Raw genomic sequence first — 11,146 nt, 5'->3', positions numbered from 1 at the left:
AGAAATAGTTTAAGAATGTGAAAAAGCAAGAGAAAGTAATAACATTTTTTTNATAGTTTAAGAATGTGAAAAAGCAAGAGAAAGTAATTATATAAAAAAAAATAATTTTTAATTAGTGTGATAAGTGAAAGTTAAAGCGAAATAACTATCTAAGTAATTTCTTTTTTAAATTTAAACAAGCAAGAGAAAGTAATTATATAAAAAAAAAAAAAAATTAATTATCTAATTTTTAATTAGTGTGATAAGTGAAATTAAAAAAAAAAAATAAAACAGAAAATAAGAACTAAAGCGAAATAACTATCTAAGTAATTTCTTTAGTTCCAACAAAGTATATTGCTAAAGTTTTTCAATTCAATTCAGTGTTTATTGAGTGTATGATTAGAAAAAATCTTACAGACTAGAGTAAAATTAATAGGCGAAAAATTAAGAAGTACACTAGGTGTAAGCGTTCATAACTAAGAGCTTGTACAGCTCATAACAAAATACCCCAAAGAATTGGATTCGTTATCCAATTCTTATAACAAAAAAATATCTCTGCGATTCACTTCCGAAAGGGGGACCTCCAGAGAATATTAAATTGAAATAAAAGAATAATAATTAATAAGTAAATTTTTATACTAAATCCTAAAATAAAAAAAAAAAAATGGCACAAAATAACATCGTTAGGCCTTCGCTTCTAGCCAATGCTGGAGTAGCACCGCCAGGAATAAATCCTCCGGCACCTAACCCCAATGCTCCCCAACCTGTAAACGCCACCCCAGAATTCAGGGAGATTATAAGAAATCTCATGACTGAGATTCTACAAAGTGACGCATCAATTTTGCCTAGGGACAACATACAGCAGGTTATGACCGACCAGACCATAGACGAACGTTATAGGAATAACATCGCAGATATGGACAAGGTGCCAGACGTTGTCCGCTCCCTAAGGGAATTTAGCGGAAATCACACAGAATTTAGTAGTTGGAAGAAAAGCGTAGAAAGGATCCTGAAAATTTACGAGCCTAGCGTAGGCACGCCAAAATATTTCGGTATCTTGAACGTGATTAGGAATAAAATTGTTGGTAGTGCAGATGCTGCACTCGAAGCATATAACACACCGCTCAATTGGAAGGCAATCTCTCGTTGCCTTACAACGCATTATGCCGATAAGAGGGATCTCAGCACCCTCGAATATCAGATGACCTGTTTAATTCAAGGACGAAAGTCTGTCCAAGAGTTTTACGCTGAAGTCTACACACACCTATCCCTTATCCTTAACAAAATTTCGTGTATGGAAATCAATGACGAAGCCATGCGTGTTCTCACCGAGACATATCGCGATAAGGCACTCGACACCTTCGTAAGAGGATTGTCAGGTGACCTATCAAGGCTCCTCGGAATGAAAGAACCCGCCGACTTACCCGAAGCCTTGCATTTGTGTACAAAATTAGAAAATCAAAATTTCAGGTCTATACACGCTAATAATCAGGCACACGTGCCGAAAGGAACAAATCTGCATCCAACACCATTTAGTTTGCAAACTCAGCAAAAGCCCGTAATTCCCCCAAGGAAATTCCAATTCGCAAGCCATCCCTTCTACCCAAACCTTGCCCACATACCTCAACCAATTCCTTCTATAGCACCATTTCCCCCACAGTTCCAAAATCAACATACCTTATACCAACAACCACTATACCAACAACCCCTATACCAACCACCTATATACCGACAAACTCAACAGCAACAGCCCCAGTACTATAATAGACCAGGCATACCACCCAATAAACCTACATATAACAACCCACCACCAAGGCCAACACAGCCGAAACCACCGGTACCCATGGAGGTAGATCAATCGCAGCAGACAAGGAACGTAAATTACATGAATAGACCTAATAACAATAATGTCACATCGAAACGACCGCCACCCACGCAGTCACATCAGTACAACAAAAACTTTCCCAACAAAATTCAGAGGGTAAATCATATTTCCCAAACACTCGACCCCACCACAATCGAAACTAGTGAATACAATGACAACGCCGACGCATACGACCCAGAGAATCAGGAACAATCATGGCAGGATTACTATAATGCTTACGAACAACAGGACCAACAATACCCCCAGGACGACGTCAACGAGTATGTAGACGTTCATTTTTTAGACTAACTTCATCGTCGCTTCCTTATTTCGAATGCAAAGCAAGCGATGGCAGAATTTTTAAATTCCTCATTGACACCGGTTCGAATAAGAACTATATTCAGCCCTCCTTAGTTGCAAATCCTAAACCTAACGACAGCGTATTTTTTGCAAACTCCGTAGGTGGAAAAATAAGTATATCGCATCACACGGAACTTAACCTTTTTGGCCTCAAGAACAAGAAATTAAAGTTCTTTATCTTACCAACACTCAAATCCTTTCATGCTATCATAGGCAACGACAGTCTAAAACAACTTAAAGCTGTAATCTACACCTCAAACGACTACATGCTCATAGAAAATAAAATCAGAGTCCCCATCAAGCAACAAATATCCAAATCGGTAAATAATATAGAAATAAAAACAGGACATATGAATTCAGAGCAAAAAATCATTATCGAAAACCTAGTGCAACAATTTCCTACATTATTCGCCGAACCAGATAAAAAACTAACATATACCACAAGAATCGTTGGCGAAATCCGGACAACTAACGATTCCCCAATTTATACCAAATACTACCCCTATCCAATGTCTTTAAAAAATGAGGTTGAGAAGCAAGTCAACAACCTTATCGAGGACGGGATTATCCGACCATCCCATTCCCCCTACAACTCGCCTGTCTGGATCGTGAATAAGAAACCAGACACCTCAGGAAATAAACAATATAGATTGGTAATTGACTACCGAAAGCTCAATTCAGTCACCATCACAGATCGATACCCTATCCCGGAGATAAACGAAGTACTCGCGCAATTAGGCCGTAATAAATTCTTTTCTGTTATTGATCTAAAGAGTGGATTCCATCAAATACCACTAAAGGAATCCGATATTGAAAAGACCGCATTTTCCATCAATAACGGTAAATATGAATTTACCAGACTCCCTTTCGGACTAAAAAATGCACCATCCATCTTCCAACGCGCCCTTGATGACATCTTACGACAACACATAGGAAAATTATGTTACGTCTACATAGACGATATCATAATCTTCAGCAAGACAGAAAAAGAGCATTCAAAAGACCTAAAAATAATTTTCGACACATTAGAACAGGCCCACATGAAAATCCAACTAGACAAATGTAAATTCTTTGCACAGGAAGTTGAATTTTTAGGATTCATAGTGACTGCGAACGGAATAAAAGCGAACCCATCAAAGGTAGAGGCAATAGAGAAAGTACCTATACCGAAAACACTCAAGGACCTTAGATCGTTCTTGGGAATGTCGGGATTCTACAGACGATTTATTAAGGACTACGCGAAGATAGCAAAACCCCTTACTCTTATTTTAAGAGGAGAGGAAGGACGACTAAGCAAACAACTATCAGCAAAAACAGCAATAACGCTGAACAGCGAAGCAATAGATGCTTTCAATAAAATTAAAAATACACTCACATCCAGCGAAGTGATGTTGCAATACCCCAACTTCAATAAAGAATTTCACTTGACCACCGACGCCTCTAATTACGCTATAGGAGCAGTACTCGAACAAGAAAATAAACCCATTCTTTTTATATCAAGAACTTTGTCAAAGGCTGAAGAAAATTACGCAACAAACGAAAAAGAAATGTTAGCGATAATCTGGGCACTCAAAACATTAAGAAGTTACCTCTACGGCTCTGCTACAGTCAAAATTTTTACCGATCACCAACCCCTGACGTATGCCCTTAGCAATAAAAACAACAATAGTAAGCTAAAAAGGTGGAAAGCTATACTGGAGGAATATAATTACGAACTAAAATACAAACCTGGCAGTAACAATATTGTCGCAGACGCACTTTCTCGACCACCACAACAAATAAATTCCTTGTCTGCAACCCAACATAGTGACGAAAGTTCAGCCCAAAATTTAATACCGTATACAGACGCACCTATCAATGCATTTAAAAATCAAATTTTTATTTCTACTGGCGAAACCTCTTCATACCAATTTAAATTACCTTTTCCCACTTACCATAGACATATTATTATTGAAAGAGACTTTACAGAAGAAAGTCTTACCACATTGTTGAAAAGATACCTCAACCCTACAGTAACAAATTGCATAAAAACCGAAGACAACATTTTAGGGAAAATACAAACAATTTACCAAATTCATTTTAGCAGGTACAAAGTACGTTATACCCGAAAATTCATTAGAGATGTTACAAACGAATCAGAACAGGAAACGGAAATCATCAACGAGCATAATAGAGCTCATCGCAATCCCACAGAAAATAAAGCCCAACTCTTAGAAAGATGTTACTTCCCACAAATGAACGCCAAAATAAAACGAATTGCAAAACAGTGCAAAATTTGCTTAGAAAATAAGTATGAAAGACATCCAGTAAATCCTATCCTGAAACCAACTCCCATTCCTAATTACCCAGGTCATATCGTTCATATAGACCTATACCATACTAACAACAAAGTAGTGCTGACGGCAATGGATAAATTTTCCAAATACGCACAAGCAAAAATTGTGCGCTCCAGAGCAACGGAAGACATAAAGGCCCCCTTAAGAAGTCTCTTGACAGCATTCGGAATCCCAGAAAATATCGTTATGGACAACGAAAAATCCCTAAACGCAGCCCCTATAACCTTTATGCTAGAAAATGAATACGGTATTGAAATATTTAAAACTCCTCCATACAAAAGTTCTATAAACGGACAAATAGAACGATTCCATTCCACACTTACCGAAGTGATGCGTTGCACTAAAGCAGAAAACACCCACACCGACTTTAAGGACCTCCTCAATAGAGCCATATTCAAGTATAACTATTCCATTCATTCCACTACCAAACGTAAACCAGTAGAAGTATTTTTCGGAAGAACAATAGGACCAAATCCAATGACATTGGACAGAGAAGAAAATGTCCAAAATCTTAAAAATAAACAAGAAAAAGACTTACGACTTCATAATAAAGATAGGACCGAGTTCAGGACATACAACAATAACGACGTTATTTATGTAAAAATAAATAAAAGACTAGGAAACAAACTAACACCCAGATACAAAAAGGAAGTAGTGCTCGAAGACAAAGGAAACATAGTTACAACCAAATCCGGAAGGTCGGTGCATAAAAGCCATATCAAGGCTCAATAACAAAAAAAAAAACAAAAATATATATATATATATATATATATATTAAAAATTTTATTTTATTTTTTTCTCCTCTTTCTTAAAAAATTTTTTGTCTATTAAAATTTACGAATTAAATGATAATAAAGTCAATTTGAGAAAAAATTAGATTTAGCAAAGCATACAGATTTAAATTTATTTCATTTAATTAAATTTTGTCTATAAAATTTAATTAAAACTGAATAAGTTAAATCCAATGCATTCCACTCAAAGAATCACATTAAATAAGGAAAAACTTAATAAATAAAACGATATAGAACATATTAACTTAGTTAGCTGTAGAATTATCTTCCTTCCCCAGCCAGGCATATAAGAACCTCCACAAAAGTAGCATAACAGGCCATTAACCTCACACTCGCTTTTGCAGAATCCTGGTTGCCTTGTGCAACGCAGAAACCCAAATACACGACTACTCCTCATCCCATCTTATAACCATCGATAATGGTTACTCCAAAATAAAGGACGGAACCCTAAATTTTATCCACATCATTAACACCCAAATTTACAGAAACCTCTTGGAAAACATAACAGACACAATAGACAGGAACTTACCACCATCAAATCCTTTCTCTTCTACTCTACGAGACGAAGCCCAACAAGCTATCGAGATGTTGGAAATCGTCGAACCCATCCAAAATCCTAAAACCCGAAGATCCCTAGATTTCCTTGGAACCGCCTGGAAGTACATAGCGGGAAGTCCCGACCACAATGACCTTAATATGATAAATAATAATATGGAAAAACTGTTGATAAATAACAATAAACAGATAATTATAAACAACGCTTTAAATCAACAAGTCAATAAAATCACCGAAATTACTAACAACTTACTGAACGCCATAAAAGAAGATAATGTAATAGCGAATGAAATAGCAATAAGCCTTCAGAATAAGTTAAGATTAATCAAAGAGGAAATTATCAATATAAAATATGCCATACAATGGGCTAGAATAGGAATTGTGAATTCAATAATATTAAATAAAAAAGAAATTGATCTAGCCATAAAAGAAATGAATAAAGAAAATATGCCATTTGACACTGCCGAAGAGGCATTAGAATTAGCAGAAGTTAGCGTACTAAGAAATTATTCATCAATTTTATATGTTGTCAAAATACCATTGACCTCAAAAGAAATTTACGAAAACTTAATATTAAAAGCTGTTATAAAAAATAATGTAATAATTGATTTAAAATACAACAATGTTTTAAGAAATAAAGAAAGAATATTTGGAATACAAAATAATTGTAAGAAATATAACAAAATTAGTATTTGTAAGCAAAACGAATTGTTAGATTTAAGTAATGATTTTTGTATATCTAAACTAATAAAAAGCCTCAATTCATCATGTCACTTTATCACCTGCCACCATATTCGAGACNTAAAGAAAATATGCCATTTGACACTGCCGAAGAGGCATTAGAATTAGCAGAAGTTAGCGTACTAAGAAATTATTCATCAATTTTATATGTTGTCAAAATACCATTGACCTCAAAAGAAATTTACGAAAACTTAATATTAAAAGCTGTTATAAAAAATAATGTAATAATTGATTTAAAATACAACAATGTTTTAAGAAATAAAGAAAGAATATTTGGAATACAAAATAATTGTAAGAAATATAACAAAATTAGTATTTGTAAGCAAAACGAATTGTTAGATTTAAGTAATGATTTTTGTATATCTAAACTAATAAAAAGCCTCAATTCATCATGTCACTTTATCAACTGCCACCATATTCCAAGAGACGAGCTCATCGCACCAGGAATACTTTTCCTTAACAATTATCAAGGCAACATAACAATAGACGGCAACATTCGAGTGATGAACGGTACATATGTTATTAATTTCAAAAAATGAGTCAATAACGGCAAATGGAAGAACATACAAAAATTTTGAAGTNCATAGCACCTGCAGTTGCAACGCAAGCATGCGAAACCTGCAGTTACCAGTGTCCCACGGGCAAAAGACACCACACGCGCATCCGGAATAAACGCTGACGATGCGTCACCGCAATATGGGAACGTCGTTGGCGCTGCGACGCTGACAATTGCTACGCTATGTCACTTGCAATGCAACGTGACTTATTAGTTTTAAATAGGTGTAAGACAATGATGGCAGTTAGTTAATTTTGGGAAATAAAGGTGAAAAGATCGGCACAAGCCGGGAAAAAAAATTTTTTTTTTAATCCTTTAAACTCGTCGAGAATTAACTTACACAAACATCTAACTATGTTATTGTCAATTCTCTTTATATACTGATACGCTAAAATCAGGTTTGGGAGATGTGATTTATATTTTTTACAAGTTGTTATGCGCACCTTGTGGTCGCCCAATAAATATTGAACTCAAGCGAATTGCGTTTTTCTGAGTGTTTAGCGAGTTCCTAAACACATACACTATGTTGTGGAGGTCGTTATGAAATATAATTTGGGTATTTTACTGCCCTTAATTTTCGAACATCTCGTAGTACCTTTCTGTTCGAGCAATACAGCCATCAACGCGTATCAATTACAGGTGATAACGATAGAAGCAATGCTTCTTCGCGCGATTTTTATTAAAAATGTTCCCTTTTTTAATGTAATTAATTGATATGATAAAAAATAGCGGTGCAGGCGTAAATGTTTCCTTTTTTAATATTGTTTATTATAAAATGCGAAAAGAATGTAAAACATACCCTTATGTTATGGAGGTCATTATGAAATATAAGTTGGGTATTTTACTGACCTTAATTTTCGAACATCTAGTAGCACCCTTCTGTTCGGGCAATACAGCCATCAAGGCGTATCAAATACAGGTGATAGCGACAGAATCTATGCTTCTTCTTATGATCACGCTTCTGTCAAATTATCGCCTGTTTTGCTTTGTTTTCATATCCGCGTATACATACACATATACGTAAATATATACCCTGCAAACAAATGCCCCTGAAATCTTTAAGGGTATAGATGCCCACACTCACCGTCGTCTACGTATGCCGTGTCTGTTTGACGTAGTAACATATAAAATGTACTGTTGATAGAGAGAGAGAAGCGTGCGTAACCGTCGCACGTCAGCGACACTCACTTCCGTTAACGTGTCAGCTGACACGATCATGTAGAAAACGCACATCGATAATTTGATAAATAATGAAAATTTTTAATAAAAAATCGCGCGATTTTTTATTTAAAATTTTCGCCTGCGGCGCTTTTTCCATAAAAATCAATACTTCGATAAGTAATGATAATTTTTAATAAAAAATCGCGCGATTTTTTATAAAAAATTTTCTCCCGCGGCGCTTTTTCCATGAAAATCAATACTTCGATAAGTAATGAAAATTTGTAATAAAAAATCGCGCGATTGTTTATTAAAAATTTTCGCCCGCGGCGCTTTTTCCATAAAAATCAATACTTCGATAAATAATGAAAATTTGTAATAAAAAATCGCGCTTTTTTTATTACAAATTTTCGCCTGCGGCGCTTTTCCCATAAAACTCAATACTTCGATAAACAATGAAAATTTTTAATAAAAAATCGCGCGATTTTCTTTGCCTGCGGCGCTTGTCATTTTTTGTCTATATTGGGGGTGTTTAACCCCATACCCTCGTATACTACTAATTCAACGCTGAGCAGGAAAATGGGTACGATAAAAACTATTCTCTTTTATTGTTATTTTCTTAGATGTGGCTGCACTCTTCTAATGTCAGTGTGAAACCATGGTTGAATCAACGGTTCTGTATTCACAATGTGCGTATACATATATAAGTGCGTGATAACTATAAAAATTCACTTAATTTACTAAAAATACATCATAAATGTAAAAAATATGTTTACATTTCATTGTGCGGGGTTTTAATGCAACTATTTTGCCGAAGTGTGTACATAAATATAGTCTTTATTGAATGAAATAGCGCCGAGAGGTTAGTTCAATTTACAAACTTTAACAACAAATAACTTAAAAACTATAAGCCTCCTGCGGCTAAAAGTATATATATTTGCAATCAGGAGAACTCCCCCTACCCCCCCATAGCCACATTTTTTTTGTACGCGGTACGGTAAAAGTTGTTTTTGGACTATTGCTACAACCTGTAGTTATTGAATCATGTACAGCCATTTTGATTTGTTTGCAATTTGCATTGAAAAGATTGTGCATTTATGCAAATATAAGTGATAGGTGATCTTTGTATATGAAAATTTGTCTTAAATACTGGTATTAACAAAGTGAAAATAGTGCGAATTTATGTAAACATATCTGTTTCTTAACATCCTCGTAAAGTTTCATGAGAAAAATCGTTATATATTTGCCAAAAGGCACACATGTCGATGTACACTGAAGTCAACTCAAAATAAAAGTCATTGTGTACAAATACAAGTGAGATATCCTAGCAATAGACGTCATCCTAAGCAGTGTTGCCAAGTTTTGAATTTGAAAAAGCACTAAAGCCCAAGAAAAATCGCATTTTTCTTGNAAAAAGCACTAAAGCCCAAGAAAAATCGCGTTTTTCTTGAAAAAAAGCACCAATTTTTTATTGGAGATTTTAATGGACTTTGTATGCACACAAAATTTTATTGTAGCTATGCCGATTCAAATTAATAAAAATTAATGTTTCTTGCTCGGCGGTCGAACTTATTCTGTTTTCTATAAATTCAAGCATTTTCGTCCAAACGACGCGACGTAAACATTTTTGTTCTTATTTTCTTATTTCCGTTGTTTAAATATTAATTTTCTTTGTATTGCTTAATTTTTTCTACAATTCCTATCAAACGAAAGTAACCACAAAAAATTAAGTATGTTTCATGAACTATGTAGAAGTTTAAGGGCCAGTTACTCAATGTCTGGTTAACACTAATCTCCGGTGAAACATAGTTATCGACGTTACCGACTCCCTGTTGTATGCAGAGTGGAAAAAATCTTTTTGTATAAAAAAAGCTGCCTTCAAGATTATTCTTTTTTAAAAGGGATCGTTATTCATATAACAAATTCAGCCCAAACTAAAGGTCTGAGAAGATCGATTCCTGCACCCGGATTCCAACTTTCGCTATCATTAAAATGCTAAAATCTGCTAAAACGCTTAAGCTTAAATTTTATCCGAATTTTTGGCGATCTCCGAAGATCGCGATTCTGTCCATCCTGTCGCTAAAAATTGCTTAGCCTAAATTTTAGTACTTTATCCGGCTGCCAGGGGCGCTGGGCAGCAACGGCAGCTGTCAAATTTTGTTTTGATTTTAATAATGCTAAAGAGTGAAAATAAAAGTAAGTAGAACTTTGCAATAATTTTGACCGATTTATTATAAATTCATACAACTTATTAATAGAATTAATAAAGTACAATCGAAGAGTTTTGGATTGCAAATTAAATAAAGTGTTTGTAAGTGAAAACAAGTCGGTTAATTAAGCATTTTGTTGCAACCATAAATACAACAAGTAAGAAAGTCTAAGTTAGGGTGGAGCCGAACATTAAATACCCGGCGCAAGTATTAAATATGTGTTTTTTCACCTTTCCGAAAGCTACCGCTAGATGGTAAGCCGGGGTGTATCAATTTTGAGTAAATTAGCATATTTAAATTTCGAAATATTACAGTTTCAAGCATTTCTGAAATTTAACGTTATATGAAAAGTGGCAGTAATTTTAGTCCGATTTCAATAATTTTTAACGTTTTGCTTTTACGTGGCAAGCACATTAAAAATACCGAGTTTGGTGGAAATTGGTAGAACGGTTGCCGAAATACATATATGTGATCATAAGTGGGCGGTGCCACGCCCATTTTCGGGTATATTAATTTTGTTCACATAACGGTTGTTTGTAACAGCCAAAACGAATCGAGATAGATAGAGACAAATGTATACATAAATGCTCAGAATG

This window comes from Rhagoletis zephyria, unplaced genomic scaffold (assembly GCF_001687245.7).
Source record: "Rhagoletis zephyria isolate East Lansing unplaced genomic scaffold, Rhagoletis_zephyria_1.1 Rzeph_scaffold_10637, whole genome shotgun sequence".
NCBI lineage: Eukaryota > Metazoa > Arthropoda > Insecta > Diptera > Tephritidae > Rhagoletis > Rhagoletis zephyria.
The sequence above is the reverse complement of the archived record's forward strand: the minus strand, read 5'-3'. Positions refer to the sequence as shown.